The sequence below is a fragment of the Rhynchophorus ferrugineus genome, unplaced genomic scaffold, assembly GCF_030347505.1.
Source record: "Rhynchophorus ferrugineus isolate W39M unplaced genomic scaffold, kcgeb_rfMv2 rfM6, whole genome shotgun sequence".
Classification (NCBI taxonomy): domain Eukaryota; kingdom Metazoa; phylum Arthropoda; class Insecta; order Coleoptera; family Curculionidae; genus Rhynchophorus; species Rhynchophorus ferrugineus.
Genome location: NW_027472585.1, coordinates 3,880,343 through 3,903,076, shown reverse-complemented (window position 1 = coordinate 3,903,076; position 22,734 = coordinate 3,880,343). Strand labels below are relative to the sequence as shown.

General features: G+C 33.4%; 1 long non-coding RNA gene across 1 annotated transcript in view; it reads left to right on the top strand.

The window, feature by feature from the left end:
- Nucleotides 1-12,331, top strand: part of LOC143198836 (uncharacterized) — a 51,832-nt gene extending 39,501 nt beyond the window's left edge. Inside the window, exon 4 of the long non-coding RNA XR_013006305.1 lies at nucleotides 12,297-12,331. This is a non-coding gene — a long non-coding RNA (uncharacterized LOC143198836). The remainder of the gene's footprint in view (nucleotides 1-12,296) is intronic.
- The last annotated feature ends 10,403 nt before the right edge of the window (nucleotides 12,332-22,734 follow it).

Here is a 22,734-nt window from a genome sequence, read left to right as displayed (position 1 = left end):
CGATAAATTGATTCATCGAAATTTTTATATTTGCGGTTCAGGCATTCTACAGGTGATCGTTCAAGAACAATGAAATGCATGAAATAATGATACGTTGTAGTAGCTATGACTGCTACTGGTAGTCGATATATCGAGATAAGGGTTTTTTCCTCTTAAATTGTATTATATTCATGTAAACAATATATAGTTTTTAATCACCTTTATGCAAAATGGTCATGAAAGTCATCAATAAATGTGCTATGGATATATTTATAATATCTTATATTTCAGTAAAAAAATACGTAAAAAAACTGTTTCAAATTTAACTATATTAGCAATCATCCAAACATTGTCGACACATATAATACCAATATTGTCACGATAGATACGAAAATTCCTTTTAAATTGATTATTTTCTATTTACCTTACACCTTTTTCATATTTACGCCTCGCATTGTTTAAAGTAACTCATCAAAACATCGAACCATATTAATCGATAGTACAGTATTTGGTATATTACATCATTTGAACTATATTTGTGGTAATAATCCGTTTAAAATGATGACCGATAGTCCCATAGATAGATAATAGTGGATATAGATAATGGTGCTTTTGTATTTTATTTTTATTAGCTTACTTCATTAATCTAAATTAAAAGTGTCGTTATTATCATAGTTAAATTTATTGGTAATGAATGTAACTTAAAACTGAAACATTTTATTTCGCTATACGGCTTATAGATACGTATTTCACGCGATAATCTCGTCATTCTCACTCTCGGCGTTGTTTTGAAATGAATAGAAACGGTTGATAACTTTTTTATTGCTTGGAAATAATCATAACTACTGTCTCTTTATCGCCAAGGATTTTCGTACAAACCAAATAGAGACAAATCTCAGGACGCCTTTAAACATTGTAACAATGTAAATATATACGATTATAATTCGAAAACAAATAAATAATGTCTATATTAAGCTACTCTTACTAGTAATGCAAAAACAACTGCATGCAGCTCATTCATTATATTCTTTTAAAATTAGGAACGATTTTATGGTAATGTTATAGCTTAGGAGGCATTAATCAATTAAGTTTTGATTAAACTTATATAGTAAAATTAATTTTGATCAAACAAGATTTTCAAGTCATCTTTTACAATGTCATCTCAGATCTATTGAAATATTAGTATCCTGTTCTTTTGATCTTGCTTTCTTTCCCGACCTTAGTACGTTTTGTCCTTTGCTTCAAAATAGGCGTCAGTTTCGGTGATCACCTCCTCGTTCGACGAAAATTTCTTCCCAGCGAGAATTCTTTTGAGATCTGAGAACAGGAAATAGTCGCTGGGGCCAGATCTGGAGAATACGGTGGATGAGGAAGCAATTCGAAGCCCAATTCATGGATTTTTGCCATCTTTTTCACTGACCTGTGACACGGTAGCACTTCTTTTTCTTCAAATGCGGCCGTTTTTCGGCGAGTTCGTCCTTCAAACGGCCCAATAACGCTATGTAATAGTCGCTGTTGATGGTTCTTCCTTTTTCAAAGTAGTCAATGAAAATTATTCCATGCGCATCCCAAAATACAGACGCCATAATCTTGCCAGCCGACTATTGCGTTTTTCCATGCTTTAGAGCGGGTTCATCGTGTGTAGTCCACTCGGATGACTGTCGATTGGACTTCGGAGTGAAATGATGGAGCCATGTTTCATCCATTGTCACATATCGACGCAAAAACTCGGGTTTATTACGCTGGATCATCTTCCAACACTGTCCCGAATCATCAGCTTGTTGTTGTTTTTGGTAAAAAGTGTGCTCGCGCGGCATCCACTTTGCACGGAGCTTTCTCATACCCAAATGTTCGTGAATCATGTGAGAGTATGATTTAGAGTGTGTGCTGTTACATTCAATTTCAACTTACTGTCATTCAGAATCATTTTGTGGATTTTTCACTGTCCGGAAACTCGGTTCAAGCCAAGTTTGTGCTTCGACTGTTCCCTTCAAAAATCAATATTTTATCAACACGCAAAATTCCTTTTCGTTCATTTTTTTCACAATAACAAAAGTTGCTTAACTCAAAATGCTATAATTCACAAACTAATGATCAGACAGCTGTCAAATTTATACACGCATCTTTTGAGGGTTAGGACTAACTAAAAAACAACTGGATTTCATTCTAGTAGCGCCATCTATGTGTCAGGCCGAGGACTTTCCAATTGACCTGTTATATATTTTCTGGAATAGCAAAATATACAGTCTTTAATAACATTTAATAATTTAACATTAACATCTTTGTTTAATATTAGTAGAATATTGAATACAGAGTGTTCTAAAAAGCGCAGGTGTCATCGGTAGGTGGGTATCAGTTAACGTTGTATGAATAATTTTATTTTAAAACTTGTTGGATGAGTAATGATGGCTGTGTCAGAATTGATGGTTATTTCCTAAGTATTTGTATTATGTTTTTGAGGATTTTGTGAGTTGACGTAAGCATGTAAAAATATATATTAATTGTATTAATTAATTAGCAATGAGAAACTATTGTATGCGATGCGGATTTCTTTTGACGCGTCTTTCTATTATACAATTATTTGTTCTGCTACAGAATCATAAAATTCCGGGCTTTTTATACAATGATGTGTTATCTTGTGTAATATGTAATGTGATATGTTTCAAAATTTGTTAGCATTCTATTGGCAAATCATTCTATATTGTTTCATTAGTTATTCAATGTGATACAATTGTGTTAATCTTTTATGACTTCTAATAACGTAGCTTCGAAAATTCTTACATTTTGATAAATATATTTCGAATATTCTACGTATATCAAATAAATTCCTGGACATAATTATTACGCAAGGCTTGTGTCTTGAGGTTTAATATATCTGGTCCTGATACAAGAAGAGTATTTGTGTTCTGCATATAGTGCGATTTCTATCCATTTTTTCTTTTATAAATTCGCGACTTTTGTTTGATGATTTCGTTTTAATATTTTTATTTTGCATATATCCAATGCAGTCTCTACAAAATCGTAATCCTGTTGCGTTGTATAAAATAATATTATGTTTAATATTATAAAACTAATTTTATAATTAAAAAGTTATGTTTGTAATAAATACAGTACGCTACACATTTTTCGTCACAACTCTTAATAAAAGGTAAATTTTTAGCTTTTAGCTAATCCTTACAAAACGACAGTTATTGTTTACTTATGGGTTTCATGTAAAATCTTGTCTCTCGAATGATGCCGACAAAACCATTAGCACAGTTAGGTCAAAAATACTTTTTATATCATTAATGGATACAACAACCCCATCTATTTTTTGGGATCTAATTTTTCCCGCTCATCTTGGAGAGCATTTTTTAGTTGTTCAACATTGTTAAATTGTTAACCATTTGAGTACACAGCACGTGCTAGCTTACATCTTACGGCAGCATTACTCTGTTGAAAAATATAATTATGACCGACAATTTAGGTTCCATATTAGGCTAATTGTTCGTTGATCACCTTAATATAATTTCTACTGTTAATTTTCCCAGAAAGTAAATTTATTTATGTATTTTCAGCCCAACAAATAACACTTCTTGAGACTTCTTAACACTTCTACATGTTCTCCAGCAAAATGTAAGCGTTCCTTCTTGTATTTTTAACTTAAAAAGTGGTTTATGTAAAATTTTCTTTCTCCATAAAGGCCTAGCATCATGTAGTATGCGTTGAACATTTCCTACATTTGTTTTTATGTCCATTTCTAGTTTATATTCGGTATTTAAGCTAATGGTATCACGTTACATTAAATATGATTTTTATAAAAAGTGTAATAATACATTTGTTGTGCTTCGCAGGGTTTTAATTATTTTCGTAATAACGAAATTAATACGAATCCGTAATTGCCAGCTTACCGATTATACTGTTGGTGTGGGGCAACTCATGTGACTCAACATCGACATACTATAGGCGCATCCAAATATCGTTACTCGTTCTAAATAGCATAAACAAAGCCCATGTTTGTCAGTTAAAAGAATATTACGTTTTGAACAAAGCAACTTTACGACCCAGAGACAGGGGCCTACTTTGCAATTATAATAATGATGTGCTATGCATTGTCCACGTAAATCAAGTAGATTCAAACCTGTTTTATATTACGCTATAATAGTAAAATTGAAATAGTTGCGTTAACATTGCTGTTGAATTAATCACCTCATTAGTTTCTCGGTACCGGCGAAAGTACTTTATAGTTACAAGGTTGTTTAAAACGATTTTTTAGTCGTAGATCGAACTGTTTCCTTAAAATTTCTGGGGTCGCTTGTTCGCATATACTTAATGTATATAAAATTACGTTAGTTTTATTGAGCTGTGATTGAATAAACGCTTGTTTATGTAGATTATGGATGTAAATATTTACATGTTTTTGTTAAATAACATCGATATATGTCAGTGCGTTGGGTTTAGTTTAGTTTTTTGAAGATAATACATTTCTGAATAGCACTGTTTGTACCCAAATATCTGAAGTTTTGGTGACTCCAATTTTCAGTAGTCTGTGACTGAAGAACTGACCTATTCCAATTCGCCTTTGGTGGCCGTGTACTCCGAATTGCAAACTTCTGTCCGAGTTCCAGTAAACTATGTTAGTTGTTACAACTTGAATCCATGGATTTAGGGGTGTTTTTCAAAGCTTGTGTAATTCCTAATTGGAATAATTTCTGGCTAGGAGTCTTTAAGCGCCTTCAATTCACCCTCTGTGACCTTACAGCTTCAGCTGCGATACTTTTACACGAACTGTACTGTATATAATGCTGTGATTGAATGGATGATACGAGTACATATAATCTTAAGTGTTTACTCCTTAAACCTCTATTGCTTCACTGTTTCATTGTAGATAGATTTCATATTATCAAAACTTCAAGCTTCAATGGGTCTCCATTGCATTTAAATCAAACTATTTTGCAATATGGAACATTGCGGTACTTTTTAGTACATCAAAGTACTTAAAATTTCCGTAACACTCCAGTATTTACAATCAGCACCAGAGGTGTGGGTAGTGGATAAATTAGCGAGTGAAAGGAGTTAATATCAATGATTCCATACGGTTATTGGAATCAATAAATTAGTAGAATAAATGAATATTGGAATTAATTCAAAATGGCTAATAGTCGTATAGTGATTGAAATTCACTTCACCGCATATGTTCTTTTGAATTTGATCTATTGTCTCTAGCTGCGAACATAGATAGATGTAATACCATATACCGTAAACATTAACGTTGTTGACTCAAGACTATATATATTAAAATTTAAAGAAACAGTTGAAAAAGTTCAATTAATAAGTACCACTAGATTTTTTGGCATTCTTGGACTTCGGTTCTATACATAAAAATGTATCAGATGCTTGAAAATTCTGCTTTTGCAGGAAAACGCGTCAGATGATTCGCGATAGAGCGGGCATGTTGGTTTAGTTTCATGCAAAATGTGTACGTAAAACCCTCTATGGCTTCAGGCTATTTATAATGGTTTTTGATTCGAATTTGTCTTTTTTTGTTTTTGTTTCTTTATGATTCCAATATCACTGCATGTGCAGTGTGCTATGTAGATGTTATACACAGCTTGTGATTGTATTTCTCGATCATTTGTTACTAAAGACGAGCATCTTTTTGAGCTCTTGCCAAATTATAGGTGATCCAACATGAACAAATCGTTTTCACAGCTAAATTTTTATACAATGATGCTAATGCGCAAGAATGGCTCAATCCCATATCACGTGACTATCTTGCAATGTCATTTCGCGTACAACGTCAATGTTTTTTGGCACATCAACTGATTTTGGCCGACATTTGTGACTTGGAGTGGCCAAGGATGGGGTTTCATCACTAAAAGTCGAAGTAAGTAAATCGATTTACGTTTTATCTTGATAATACGCTTCAAAAGTCGTTAAAAATCATCACACAAATATGTTCAAGAGTTCATTTTGTATCTCATACAACATTTTCAAGTCACTGTTAATGAAATAAATTGTGATGGAGATGGCCAAGGCTCAATATATAAATAGCAACCCCTGATTTCACGAAGCTCTTATACATTTATTTAATTAAAACGTTATCAATTTTAGTGCTACCCTCCATTAAAATTGCGCAGTACACAAGTTCGACGACACGGCGTGATTATGAGAGATTTCTCACTTTTTGATTATTTTATGAGTGATTAATTAATGGCGGTCATCGACACCAGCCGTATATTTTCCAGCGTCCCGCCTTGACACTGTATTTTTCGCAGGATTTTTTCCTTTTTCCTGCCCGGAGTGTACGTTTGATTGATTGATGATCGAGGAGCGAGAGTCAGTAATTTAATTGTCGTTTATTTTTCGACGTGGAAAAATATTTCCGGTCTGTTGGTTGGTACTGGTGAGATGGAGCATTCTGTCCTTGGTGCTCAAGTCGATATTATGCAATTCATGATCCGCAAGGTTTTAGCGTCGCGTGTTTTCCGAACATGCAATTCTTGTTGTATATTTCTAATGCCAAACAAAGTAAATGTTGCTTAAAATATCTGTGGGAAAAGTAAACGGTAGTGATTGACTTAAATATGTTAAAAATGTTATCTCTATTTGCTGAATTTCATCCGAATACACGGAGACAAGTTCATAGTCATACGCTTCCTAATAGGTCAATTGAAAAGTTCCCGGCCTATCATAGTAATACACATTTTTTTGTCAAGATTAGTTTTTTTTATTCAACATAATTCCCTTCAAAGGTGATGCACTGATTATAGCGACCCTCTAACTTTTCGTACTACTCGTACCATTTTTGTAGTACGATTTGTCCTTTGCTTCAAAATAGGACTCAGTTTCGGCCATCACCTCTTCATTCGACGAAAATTTCTTCCCAGCGAGCATTCTTTTGAGTTCTGAGAACAGGAAATAGTCGCTTGGTGCCAGATCTGGAGAATACGGTGGATGAGGAAGCAATTCGAAGCCCAATTCATGGATTTTTGACACCGTTTTCACTGACTTGTGTCACAGTGCATTGTCTTGGTGAAGCAGCACTTCTTCAAATGCGGCCGTTTTTCGGCGATTTCGTTCTTCAAACGGCCCAATAATTATATGTAATAGTTGCTGTTGATGGTTCTTCCGTTTTCAAGATAATCCATGAAAATTGTTCCATGCGTATCCCAATATACAGACGCCATAACCTTGCCAACCGACTCTTGCTTTTTACCACGCTTTGGAGCGGGTTCATCGTGTGCAGTCCACTCGGATGACAGTCGATTGGACTTCGGAGTGAAATGATGGATTTCATCCATTGTCACATATCGACGCAAAAACTCGGTACATTATGTAAAAATTTCTGATTATTTTGCAATATAATCAGGGCAAAACTTTTAGATACTTTTTGTTAATAAATAAATCTTAATACATTAATTAATTTTGTAAAGGCCAAACCAAATGGTAATTTGAAGATATTAACACTATTGTAGATTAAAGGTTTAATCGAAGAAGAGTTCATTTTTCAAAATTTTTGGAGCAAAGGTTATGTTTATACTCTTTAATTTTTTCTGCGTTATTTCATGATTGTGGGGGTCAAGTTCGATCAAATTAAAACCAAAAGACAAATAAACTAAGTCATATGATCTAATGATTAGGAGTTTATCTGGTTCCCATCACCTTTTGGCCTTGTCTTCAGTACATTTTATTGAATATCTACACATGACATAATAGATTTTATAAATTTAGATATTGCGTTTAAAAAATAGCAAATATTTTGAAATAAAACATCTATTTTATTTTTATAACGGTATTTCGTCCTTTTCTATTCAACTTGTTGGATTCAAAGCATTTGTGCCAAAGACTTTTATGTATTTTAATCAGAGTAATTTTATTTTATTTAGAGTCCTTCAGTTAAGTATTTATTACTTCGTATTTCTATCAAACACAGTCTATAAAATATTCGATAAAATCACTTTATTTAATCGAATATGTATTAGTTACCCTTAGCCTGGTGAAGTATAGCTCTTCTATCTCTCTGATTGATAGAGTTTATCCAAATCGAAGGTGTTATTGTATTCTTTCTACAGTGTATCCTTGTTCACGCTTGTCTCTAAATCAAGTAAATAATAAAGCAGGAATTAATCACAACAAATCAGCTCCAGAAATAAAATAATGCCTGTTTCCACGATGAACAATAATTTATCTGCAATGAATTATTAAAAAACATTATAAGTAACAAACCCTATATTATTTAAATGTTTACTCTTTTCCAGCACATTTTATGGCCTTTACGCTCTTTATTAACATTTTGCCCGCGTCTCGTCTAGTATTATTTTAAAAGCAATGTCTTTAAGTTCGATTACATTCGATTTACATCACTTAAATCCTGTTTCCTAACAGTATATGAAGGGACGACTTTCATGTCGTAAAGAACTGCATACCCTTAGGTTTTCTATGTATTCTTCTCAGATTAATAGTTTTCTCTGAAATAATTGTGTTTATATGGAAAAAATACTGACTGTTTTTGGACATTTCATAAATTTAACCTCGAATAGAGCTAACATCAAGGAGATCTTGATTCGTCAAGGGTTTTCTTTTGTGCAGCTCTTTGTATTCATCCGCTCTCAATGATCATATTAATATTAGGTGCTGCTGTAACACACTATATAAAATTTCCAATAAAGCTACATCAACTTAATATTCAATAGTATAAATACTTGCCTGTCTAACGCATCTATACTATACTAATACGAAAGGACTATAGTATAGTATAGTATACGCACGTCACCAGAATTTATAATGCAACGTTGCCGCACCAAATGTAAGTTTTCGTTTATTTTGACTCTGGTAACAAAGCACTAATGTAAATAAAATAATGAATCAAGATAACGTTATAAAATAAAATTTGTTTTAATATTATAATATATTTGATGCATATTTATGGAAGGACTTAAACTATGATTAATTAAATAGCCACAATAAGATAGTTAAAGGTTAAAGTTGTTTTATTATATTTACATTGACATAATACAATGGTATCGACCAGTACCAACACAAATCGAATTTTACGGACCGATTTGGTTACATGTTCAGACGCATCAGACTTCATTCTATCTCTTTTAATAATGCTAATAAAATGAGAAAGAAAAATATTCTGAGCGCAAGAGGAATTTTACGTTTTTTTTTAACTGAATTTGACAATACGTTCGACGTTGTTGATGACGTGCATTGACTGTTTTATTGGAAATACTATAGAATTTTTTTTAAATTAGTTATTTTGTTTTTTATGACAAAATTGCTAAATAATGGAAACAAAAAGTCGTGTTTATAGTTGTATATGTTATTTCCTAAAAGAAATTGTTTTGTTATTATTTTATATTCAGGCTTTGCTTTTAAACCGATTGTTAAACAATAAATGTGACCTTTTTCGTCTAATTGTGGCATTTAGTAAGCTTCTCCCCGAACCAAGGGATGCAAAGAGAGAGCAAAGGTTAAAGGGATTTACAATGGAAATTTTCTGAATCCCACAAAACGCAGCAGTTTCATTTGAAGGCTGGGTGTAATTTTATAAGAACGTTATATAGGTCAGGGATGTTGGGAGTGCTTTTGAGCACATTTAGAATGGTAATGCGGGTTGCGGGGGCGTAAGGAGCGCTCTGATTTCCATTCGGCGAACGGCGAAATACAACTTTTATGATTTTCTCTTTGCGTGGGTTATGGCGTTTTCAAAAAAAGGGATGCTTGGCTACGAACGATCTTTTGTTACAAAAAATATGCATAAATCTGTAATATATGTAGATGAATTTGCTTTTGTAACGGAAATCTGTTACATATGGTGATATATAGTCAATATATTTCATAAAATATCTGTAATAAATATAAATTAAGTCGCATATATTTTTGGTCGTATTACGACACGTACGATTTATCAAATTTTATTTTGTGTTTTCTTTTCGCATTTCTCCAGATATATCTTTATCTGAACGTTATTTGCTTCGAGTAAATAAAGGTTATCTTCTAAAAGTTATACGGCAAATTCTTCGTTTAATTTGAAATGTATTTGCGTAACGTCTTCATCGACGATCAGCGATAAGCACAAAAACAGTAATAAAAAAAGTGTAAAACAGTAAGTTTTGTTTGCAAGTATCCCTTTTTGAACCAGCCATACTATATCGAAACATAAATATACCGTACCCGAAATTGTATGTTTATACGTTTGTCCAGACAATTTTGTTTTGATAAATCGATATGAATAATAATGAGTGAGTCTGAGAAATGTACAGTGAAAATCGTTTTATTTTTATTGGTTTGAAATTATCAAGAATGTATTTTAAAAGGTGAGAGAAAACTTTTTTCCATATTATCGAAGCTTAGTCTTTTCGGAGATATAACTGTTTTAGCGATGCACCATCTAAAAACAAAACTTTAGCATTTTTTTTAGAAACTATTAAAGATCCAACTTTTGTAGCTTATTTTTCTTATAGAGTTAATAGTTCTTAAAGAGATAAGCTTCGAAAATATGTAAAAAACTATGTTTTCAACATTGTAGACTACAATAGACCCTTAACAGCCATTAAATAGTGTGTTTGAGCGTGTAAATCTGTATTTTTAAGTGTATTATGGACGTTTTTTGAGCAATGCACAGTTCATATTGATCATTTGTTGTCGGTAACTCTCTCCAAGTCTCAACAGTTCATAATACGACACCAACCTGGTCGGCCGTGATTTTTTCGCTTGGGATTTTTGCAATAAATCCATTTTTCATCTGCCGTTACTATTCCATACAAAAATGACGTCCTTTCGTAGATTTAAAGCAGTATTTCACTGACAATGTTTCGATTTTCTAATTTCCATTGTCATTCAATTCATCTCTTAGCATCTTTCAGATCTTTCCTATCACTATTTCGTTTTTAAATTGTGACTTGGTCCACACTCAGGTTTTCAGCCAGTTGTTTTTGAGTTTGTGTTGGGTCTTCGTCCAATCGCGCCTGTATTTCCCCATCTTCAAGCGTTTTCGGTTTACCACGGCGTTATTTGTCTTGAACGTTGAAGATATCACATTGAATTGTGGAAAACATGTCCAAAAAACATGTTCTTTAGATGGAGCATGCTCTCCTTGACTTTCATAGCCGTTTTTCTTTTGAGGTGCAAAATTCGACATTTAAAAAAAATTATAAATCTGTAACGATGTTAGTTTGGCAGAACGTAACTTGGTTAGTTTTGACAGGCATTAAGAAGAGGTCGATAAACTGGAGCCATCTATGTAGATGTTCCCAAAGCTTTTGGTCAAGGTTGACATGATGGTTTAATTTTCAGTCTACCGAATGACCTAATCTTCCTGATAGATTCATCCTTGGACGGTAGGTCCTTTCAAATGAGGATCGGTGACACAGTCTCCTCTTGAAAACAAATCTCCGTAGGAGTTCTGCAAGGTTCTCCACTAGCCACTGCCCTGTTCAACCTGTACATAGCTGATTTCCCACTCCACTAACATTCCCACACATCATTTTATGCAGATGACACAGCTTTCTTTACAACCGGCTTCTATCCCGACGCTATCTCGGCAGACTCCAAATCCAACTGAACCAGGCGATTGCATGGTACAAATTCTGGCGGCTGCAGATTAACCCGAGTAAAACTCAGACTATTCTGTTCCACCACAAGAAGAAGTTCCGAGCCTTCTGCCTCCAAATCGATAAAGTTCCTATCCCCTGGCTCCATAAGGTATCATACGTCGGTCTCCAGTTCGACCGCAGGTTCCAATGGTCAGTCCAAAATGCAGCACGCTATCTGCAAAGACAATGACGTGTATTGTCTTCTTTTACCACTCCTTTGCAGAAAAAGTCCCAATCCCCCAGAAGGCAACTATTCCGTCCAGTCTGCCTATTCGAAATACAGGTGTGGTACAGGTACGAAAGTCTGCGCGTTACTTTATGTCCCATGATTTATGAGGAACTGAGGAATTCTGAGTGTAAAGTTCTCCCTATCCATCCACAAACCCAGGGTAGATAACCAACTACGACAATCCCAGTCGTAACCCAGTGTCTCTGTCGCCTGTAAAACACTCCACTATCCCGAACCTAAAGCGATATCAGCAAAAGACCATTTGGTTCTAGCCAGTCATTCTGGAACAAGAAGAAAAAAAGGTTAGTATTGAGGTTAATGTCAGTAGTATAAAATAATGAATATGTAAGATGAGAAAGGATTAGAGCGAATCTGTTGTATGATTTAGAGATCACCTTAAATAAGCATCACTGTACAGAGTTATCGGCTGACAAACGTTGGAGTATGCAGTTTCGGGCGTAGCTCACAACCCATATAACTAATACGAACTTATAATCTATCTACAGATCGCCTGAGAATGCCATTCGAAATAAAGTTATACTAAAAGCGACACGATCCATGTGAATATAACGTGACGGGTAACTGTGAGTTTTTCTTCTATTTCGGATAAGTAATGTTCGAAGTTTCAACGTTGGGGAGTTGCAAGTTGGATGCGGCAGTTGCTCTCAAACAGACCAACACGCTAAAGCCGCAGTACAGTGTTAAGGAGCAGGTAAAATTTAGATGGATAAAGTTTAGCTTTACGGACGAAAGTTGATGCTGTTTTTTTCTTCGAATATCGCTAAAAGCTTTTTGGCGACTTTATTTTTGCTCGGGTTATTTTTACGGATTAAATTGACCGAGACTGGTTATATGTCAAGTTTGACGCGTTCAATCGCCTAGTTATGTATAAAAACAAGCGAAATATTTGATGAAAGGTCATTGTTAAATTGTTATCGGGCAGTCTGAGATTATGTCCTTATCTTTTTTGTTTGTTACACATTGGTATAGTTATTAAATACATTTAAAAATAGAAATATGACTTGTTTGGTTGAAATGGTTGTGTACCAATCAGAATTTACTGTTCTACGATCCTCTAGAGGCACTGTTGCAATATGACCAGTTTTCCCGAAGAAACCGGCCACCATTTTCTTGGAAGTGCTTGGTGCGCAAACAACTTTTGTTGGATTTGGTTCATGTTGGAACACCCATACAGTCGACTGCTGCTTACTTTCGGGCTCATACGAATATATCCATGATTCGTCACCTGTCACGATTTTATAAACATAACTTTCGCACAGCTAACTGTTCATGTAAAATCGCATATATGCTGGTGGAACTAATGTTTAGGGATGCCTCAATCTCACAATAGGTGACATGACGATCTTTCTTAATCATTTCGCACACAGCATCGATGTTTTCTGGTACAACAGCCGATTTTGGACGATTTGGAACTACGACCACGATTCCATTCCTATTGGTTTCATCGCCAAAAGTTGATTGAAGCACTCTTGTTGTGATCATCCACGTCGAAAATCGTAAAAATCGTTCACGATTCAGTTCCAATTTTTGCCCAGACGAAACTTTCAAATTCTTTCAAACAAATAGCGTCCGTGCGAAAAAATGTTCTGAGTACGTATATCGTCAAAAAGGTTAAACTTTACGATGGAACCATCAGATGGATTCACATGACAACAGTGTTGCCAATTCTCGAAATATAAATAGTAACCCTCGTATTTCTGTTTGCATCAATCTGTTATTGTCTAGCTTCAAAATTAATTTCTTATATGTAGTCAGCCATTATGATAATGTTTTCTCTACACTCGCTTCGAACAACCTCATCATCTTCTACAAAGCTCGCCATTAAACATTTCGGATGACCTCATCTACAATTCTCATAATAAACTACTCGTTTTTTAGTTCAATGAATCATTCGGCTTACCTATGGTCCACCTGCTTTACTATTTTCGTTTTTTTTAGTTTCAACTGATAGACTACGACTGTTGTTACATTTAAGATTCCATTCTGTCATATATATTGGAGCATTAGATGATTCAAAATTATCGCATAAGTACTGGAAAATATTTTATTCGGCAGATTTGTTCTTAATATAAATCTTTTTGTGATATATGGATATGATATGATATATCTTAATAGATTGACTATGAAATATGAGATAGCTTATAGTATCTTTTCTTGTCATCTTTATATTGGTTTAAATATGATGAAGTGCGGACTTAAGAGAAAACTCTAAACCAAGATTGACAGTCACATGAACGGAAAATATATTAAATGAGTTGGAATGATATTCGTTTGAAGCAAAGACTTTTTTTTTTCATAACGTTTAATAATTTTTGTAATAGGTACGTATAATAAAATCTAAATTAAATTTGCTTCTATTGTCATATACTTATAATTGAAATATTTTGTTGTATTTGTGTTATCATATTATTGTAATAGTCTATACCAATGGCCCTTAAGAACTGTTCATCAAGAACTTCTAACAAATTCAACAACAAATATAAATGGTATTAGGCCTGAGAAAAGCTTGATGACCGATTTCCGAAAGGCCCGATTTCTTTATCTCCTTCAATTGTTTCTTTGAGTTACCCACAAACTAGTTACTCTCACAGTTACCCAGAAAACTAGCAAAAATAGTGATCTAGGCTGGCAACAACAAAGGCCCTCTTTGTGTGAGATGAGGGGTTGGAAGGTAATCGTGCTTCCAGTTCCCAGAGATTGAACTTCCAACTCTGCTGTGAACAACTAATGTTATAAAAAGTAATTTCGCGATTAATACATCTCATATCCTCTCTGATAGTAATTTTCTTGAGGATTATTCGATATGAGGAATTTAGCAAGTTGGTCATTTTATTCTCTTCATCTTTATATAGTTGAAATGGAAAGGGCTTAAATACGTGTTTTATGTGATACGATATTAGGTGAGTTATGCTGCTGCTACCTCTTGAGCTTTCTTATTTCTTTGCATATCGAATTGTTTGTAGCATTAGCTGGTGTGAGATTTTCCAAATATTCTTGAATCCCTTGATTTTGTTCATCTTGAATCGACTCTTTCTGATCTTTTATTGCATTATTGAATTGTCTTTTATTTTCTTCAGTCTTTGATTTTTAAGTAAATGTATCCCAAAATTATTAAAACAAAAACAGTTCAATTTTACTTTTAAACTAATACCAGATCCCACGTCCAACATCGTTGAGCGTTTATTGATTTCCTATTTGTGTATTTCTATTATCGCATTCTTTTTTCCTGAACACTATATCGATTTGCTTTCGGATTTTCCTCAGCCTAATTTTAAATTCTATATCTCGTATCGATTCGAGCCACTTTAATTTGTGTTCCAACCAACACATCCACTATTGACGACAGTTCTTAACCAATTTCCCAAGTCCGATGTTTTATTAAAGCCAAATCGAAAATATTTCCTCGTCCCGACCTGAACTTTTTTCTAGTTCAATTGACGTATTATAGCGTTCGTTATTGAATTGTGTGTATTTGGCCCGCGCCCTGATGAATGTTAATAATTAAAAGGGCGAGGAATTGTTCGGAAAGACGTTTACGAATTGGTCGAGGGCCAACGAACGTTGTTGCTAATGAATTTAACTAATCCATAATTGTGTTTATCGTGACCCATTGTCGTTTCTGTAAATTGAATGTCTTTAGAGGGATTTAGAAAAAAATGACTTTGTTCTGAAAACATTCATACTGTTTCTGTTAAAATCTATTTTCTTAGAAATAAGAATAATCTTTTGTTTTTTTTTTTAATTGCATTCATTTTGAAGAAACGACTAAAGACTAATAATCTTCTATTAAACAGTTATAATCGATTTATTCACGATATACCCTGTATGGAATAGTTTTCCAAATCCTGGTAGGCTGTTCATCCTAAGCTGCAGGCTTCTCCATTTTCCAAAAGACTAGGGTTCATTCACAGTCCGCCTTTGGTGCTGTCACACCCAGAATTTTAATATTTGTGCTAGGAATACGCAGACTAGGAGTCTTTTCAAAGGCCAGAGGACTTTTAATTATTTAAAATTCAACCGTGGTCTTTTACCCAAACCCTGTTTGGTATAATTATTGAATATGGCCCGCTTAATACAAACTAATAGTGAAGAGAAACTACGTCTGCGTATGAATGTGTGGGACTGTAGATTGCAGATCTAGTTATTTCTAAAATTATCGTTTATATAATTAGCATTAAGTGCAGAAGATAATTAATTTTTATTTGTCTCTTTTTTTAAGTTCTAACTTTTAAAGTTATTTGTTTTTATTTCTAAGCAACTGGTATTCTAGTGAAACTTAGTAATTGAAAGGAATTATCCTTTTCAACTATCTTTTTTGACCTCTTATTTCAATGTATACTTAGAAGACAACATTATTATTATGTTTTTGTATTTTGTGTTTGTATAGTAATTCAAGAATTTTTGCAATTATGTATAACAAATACAGCATGGAACTAGATTATTATATTCATTTTCTGAGTAATGATTTTTTCTTTTACCTGAGTGTAAAATCGACAGCTGCTGTCAACCACCCTTACTTTTGTGGGTAGGTTCATGGGTAGGATAATAAACATGCAATTAACAAACACTTCTTAGAAATAATGAGGTTGTAATACTTTTAAATAAACAGGATAACTTACAGTACTTTAATAATGTTAATACAATGTAACGATATTCGTTGGAGCACTCCACCATGTAAAATCCTTGATTTTGAATGTAATGTAGCAATTAACAAGGCTGTTGTATTTATTTGTATTTTAGAGCTTCTAAAGAAACCTAGTGGCGATAAGCTTCCTTCAGCTGCCTCTTGCATTTGTACTTGCAAGTCATGTATTGTGTTATTTCTTCTTTTAATTTTGTTATCTGTAATGGAAATTATCAATGGATGTAGTTTTCGTAGAATTATTAATCCATTTTGAACGATTTTCGTGTGAATTGCTAATATTTCGTGTGGATTTTATAATTTTTCATTGTATGCATAGCATTATTTATATTCTACATCCAAAAAGACAAGGGCTTTGATGATGTCCTTGTATTTTTTCATGGGTTTACCGGTCCTTCAATGTCTTTAAAGCTCCCAAAGCAATACTCACCTTTTTATTGATAAACACAAAGTTTTCTTTTTCTCATATGTTCTCATGTTTTCTCAACTTTTCCGTAGGCTTTTTATTTTTTTCTGTACAAACCTTGTCCTGGCAATAAGGAGCCCAACAAATAAAAGAATTGTTCAATTTGGAGCGGAGGTTCTAAAGTTATACGCGTACATACATTTCTATATAAATACAAATGAATGCGTGAAAGTTCAGTCATCATTATTCATCATTAATAAAGTCGAATCAAAACGATAACCGCGTTATATTCGCACCCCACACATTTGAAAATTCCACAGCGCAAACAAGATAAATTGTTTCGCAATTTTCGACTCCAACTTTACCGTTTTCATTTAAAGAACTCGAATTGATAACCCGTGTTTATTTACATTAAAATCAGGTGTATTTTGTGATGGCTGATAACTCAATAATGTTGTTGGTTTAACACAGTTTCGTTTGGTTTTGTAAGGATCCGTCAACAGCTGTCGTCAGCTGTTTTTATTTGGAATTTGCATTTAATTTAGTCTCTAGAGGGTTTTTCACATTCGTCCGTGAATATAAGGCCATGAGGTAGTGTATTTTTCAATGTAGCGTGTATATTCTGGTTTTATATGATACGTAGCCCATCATCATTGATGATAACTATGATTCTCACTAAAACAAAATTAACATACTTTATTTATAACTTTAATAACAATTAACATAAAATTCTTAAGACAATTGGTCTTTGTTGAAACTATGAACAATGAGAATTCACCAAGTCACAAACATTAATATCCCCTAAGATGTCTGCTGATTATGTCAGGCCGTCACTTTAAAGGACTTAAAACACATGGCGTTACTATGTATTAATAGCATCGAGTGCATTTGTAACCAACTTCATGCCAAAGCCTTACCAACTAAGAGACTTCACTATTCAGTCATTTGTACCGAGTGAATCGCATTTTCCAGAATACTTTTCTACTTAATTTTGAATTAAAAAAAAACAGTGAAGGTCATGGAATGTCGTCTGAAGCTTATGACAACCAAGCTGCTTCGATTTCAACATGTGAATGTTGGTTTCGACGTTATAAAATCAGACAAAGAGCATTCTAGGCTGCCAAATCTGCTCCGAATTAACAAAAAATTTAAAAAAAAATCCTTTAAAACTATTGTATTCAAAATCAATGCATGACAACTCAATAAGGGGTATGTCAGGTGAATACGATGTATATTTAAAGCTTTCCTTTTATGATTGGATGTTTTTTTGTGATCAAGGTGACATTCACTCTGCTCAAAGCCTGAATGGAAGAATAGATAATTGTATAAAAAAACGTTCAATAGAATTCGAGTTATCATATCAACCGTCTCTAAAAAAGTATTATAGTTTCCAGAAAAACGCGCCAATAGTTCCGTTTTTAGATGCTGCGTTACTAAAACAGCATTTAAACATCAAATATCATTTTAAGGGCATATTCTTATAGAGTTAAACCTTCGGAAATGTAGAAAACTCCATTATTTCAACTTTCTAGACTAAGATCCCGCTTTTATATTTATTTAGTACTGATTGTAGAATCATTATTATAATTGTCGTCGGTTTAAAATTAAACTTATATTATTATGAAGCTTGTGTAAATACATAACTCATACCAATGTAAAAATAAAATAAGAATAAAAACAGCATCACTTTCAATTTATTTAGTGCGACGATGTAAAAGGTACCTTTCCGGAGAGCTTACAGTAAAATAATTCTCGCTGAAAAATAGGCGGCAGGGCGTTTTTATAGAATATTCGCAGGATATTCAGGACTTCGTTGACACACACGGGGCAGCGGCGATTGCAGATGCTTTTGCATGACCGGGGCATCGATTCGGCTAGCACGTGTCCCAGTCCCCTGTAGTTCTTGTTTTATCGATTTTAAAACGTTCAGTATTCGGGCTTATTTAAACATGTATATGTATGTGTACAGGAAATTATATAAACACAGTTTTATGTCTCGCCTGACGAAGTAAAATGTCGCATTATGACATCAGAATGTATAAAATAATCAGATAGTGCAAAATGTGTCTAAACATGTTAAAGTTTATATTTAAGTTATTGCTAGGAACTACTAAAAGAAATTTATGTTTATAAATGTTATGATGCTCAATAAGTCCATGGAAGTTACCGAAAATAAAAAGTAAACATCGATTTTATAACCGCAAAACTTGTATCCCACAAGGTGGTTTTATTTTGGCATTTATTTCGGGTTGATGGCTTCCATTATTTTAGAGTTCTTACATACTCAAATGTTTTATGTGTTACATCATCTGCAAAAACTCCTTACCGATATTTCTATTATTTGAACTCACTATGTAGCCCTGTTTTGATATTTCTATTATTTGAACTCACTATGTAGCCCTGTTTTGTCTGTTTGAGGTTTAAAAGTTTTTGATTTAATCGTGTCTGCAATGACGGCAATGATTTATCGTGTACATTTCTTGAGTTATTCTTAGAATTGTATTGCTTACACCTCTTTGTTGTCAAATGCATTTTCCAAATCGGTGTAGATATATCTGTTTTTTATTATACTTTTTCCAGTATTTATCTTAAATAAATATATGGTCTTGTATATCTCTCCCTTTTCGTAATCTGCTCTGCTATTCTCTTAGCCACTTATCTACTATTGATTTTAGACGATTTTCTAAATTAGTTTATTAATTACCGTTCACATTTGTAGGGATTGAGGACATGAATTATCATGCTGTCGCGTGAACAATACCAAAAACTTATCGTAAAGTTTTATGGTATGGTGATTTTTGCTTGCTCTTGATCTTTACTAACTCTTTTCGACGTAACCAGTTGTTTTAACCTGTGGTATTGTAGGTTAACATACAAGAAGTTGTATGACAGTCACAGGATCTTGCATACCTTAGATACAACATATTACTGAACTAGGAATAGTCTGACTATTATATCAACAATGTGAAAGGCTTGAAAACACTAAGTTAATTACTTATTAGTAAAAGATGATTCTACGAATTATTTAATTCAATTCATTATAGACGTTTCTTCTTAGTTGTGTTACATATATGGTTTAACAAGTTCCTCAATCTATATTCGTTTTAATCATTGTTTTCTAAATTTAATACACATCCAATATGTAAAGCAGCGCGCTTACATGAAAATTCGGAACGTTTCTTGGCTTTCTCTATGTTTATTTGGCTTCTTTTAAATCCGAATCATTCGATTTACTAACGAGATTATTTATACAGGTCGATCGAGTGAATTCGGTTATTGGTTTATTTCGGTTCAAAAGCATCAAACGATTTAAATAACATCTACTTCTTTGACGTTTCCATCATCACCGTTGAAGTTATTTCTTTATTCACTCAATTTTTTTCCTCGGTTTAAAAGTACAACACTGTTCGCTATGTTAATATTGTGGTTGATAACATCACATCCACCTCCTTTGTTTACGGTATTGTACTAATTCGGCTAACAGTACTAATTAACTCGGCGCATCCACCATTTTTTTCAAAATATTTGACTGGTTTATGTTCAAAATTCTATGATTCTATATTTAATTCGAAACATCCTTCAAGTGTTTTCTTATAATGAATCCGGTTGCCCTTTAACGGATTTGTCAAGTGAAGTATCAATATTTCCTCAAATTTGTATTTCAGCTATTGACAAATAGATGGTGCTTGAGCTAGTAAACTAAACTAAATAATGCAGATATCGTGTATACTTCGATATATTTTCTATGTAAGTGCATCATCTAAATTAGGCGAACCGTTTATTTTTTCTATCCGAATATATCCATCCAGAAATAACATGAAAACACTAAGACTATAAACACCCAAGTGCATTTAATAGTCATCCAAATATCCAGGCGCTGTATATAACTTGTCGGGGACGCGGACATGTTTGTTTTCATATACCTTCTTCGCCGTGGCCGCTCTTTATATCCTTGTGGTGCACGTGTTGATTGAACTAAAATTACTTTGGCCTAGTGTTTGGTCGATTATCATATGTTTTTTAAGGGCTTGTCCTAAAATAATCGGGCGTTTTTTTATGGCGTGTAACACATCATTAATGAAACGTTCGTGGCCAAGGTGAGACCTCGAGGGAAATTCAAATAATAGTTTTATATTTTTTAACCGTTAAAAGAACACTCCTTTTTTATAACCTCATATGCTGCCATGTTTACAAACAGTGTTATATTTACTATTGATAGCTATAAATGTATGTGTGCCAGTAATTTATGTTTCTTTTGCAGTAGATATTTTTGCATTTAATACGGCAATACTGGTTAAAACCATTGATAATCTAAAATTTAAAGAAAACTGTTCCTTTATCTGATTTTTTACTAAAAACTACAAAAAATTTCGAGTACGTTTCGTATATTGCTTCCAGCATTACCACTAATTGTTATAGTTTTAATCTTATATCTAACCAATTCGAATCTTAATAGTAAGGATTTTAATAAAAATAAAAAAACTGGAGAACTCTAAGTCAATTCTAAGTGAACCTTTATTGAGCAACATTTTTTAAGAGCATATATAATGCAAAAAATTTGATAAGATTGACACAGAACTAATGGAAGATTAATTTAGTGTCACCTCGCGTAGTTCAGTTTTCGGCAAGCCTTTAACCAATGAAATATTGCTCTAATTTATTTGGTGTTGCATATAGAATGCAAAAAAATTACACTAAGAAATAAAAATATGCAACAGTCACTGTTTATGTTTTACATATTTTCATTGTCATTACGCCTATTCTTTCTATTGTATTTCTAGATCAGTCTTTGAGCATTGCATTGTCAGTCAGCACTCTATATTTACCTTACTGGCCATTTTGAGAAGTCTTTTGGTAGTTAAGCTACGGAAAACTCGATAGTAACTTAATCAGATATTGGTACTAATTTCTGAACATTTGAAAAATCTTCTTTCGAAGAAGTTACTTCGACAAGAAGGTTTTTTTAGTACAAAATGACTAGAGACTGTAGACTCGACATCGGAAGAATAAGTAATTGTTTTAGTCAACTAAATTCCTTTTATTTTTCTTTAAATAACACTGATAACACTACCAACAGGGTAATTCCTTCCAAATTTTTCATGTATGTGCTTCTGTTTCTTTTAACAAGACAAAATGTATTTTCCTATGGGGTATGTTTTATATGTTTTCCTTTTGTATGGGTTATATATTAGTCCGCCCTCGTATAACTGTTTATTATCACAAGATTAATCATGTCTTGGCTGTTTTCGTCGACTTTTTTCACAAAAAAAGGAAACAAACATGAATATTACATCGATCCAGGACATCTCACCGAAATAAAATTTTATTTCGTTTTTATATCATGCGCCTTTCCGTGGAAGTTCATTTTCTAATATTTACACAAAAAAATTTCGGTCGGTATTCGATGTTCGGGAAAATATGTTTATTGTGTCATGAGGGAGGACTTCTCATTGATAATACATTTCCGTGAATGTAGTCTTGTAGGAAAATTTACGAAAAAGAGCTACACGGATACAAAATGAAATTTCCAATAAAAGCTCTGCGGATAATATTAACATTCACAAATGATTTTCGTCGAAGTATATTTATAAATAAAGACGAGTTCCAGGCTAATACTGCAAGGAAGTAATGCATTTTCTATATGGGAAAGCTTTTTTGTATTCCGGCTCGTCTTTTTCAGATGATAGGTCTGGAATTTAATAAGCTATACATAATAAATAATTCTGAATTTGAGAGTCGCCTTTTTCTGCTCGGTTATTATGATAGACGGTATTAAATTGTACGAAAACTTCGAACAATAGAGGACATCGTTATCAGGGCAATACAGGGTGTTTGATTAAGGAACTACCTACATCTAATCCTTGTGCAGGCATAA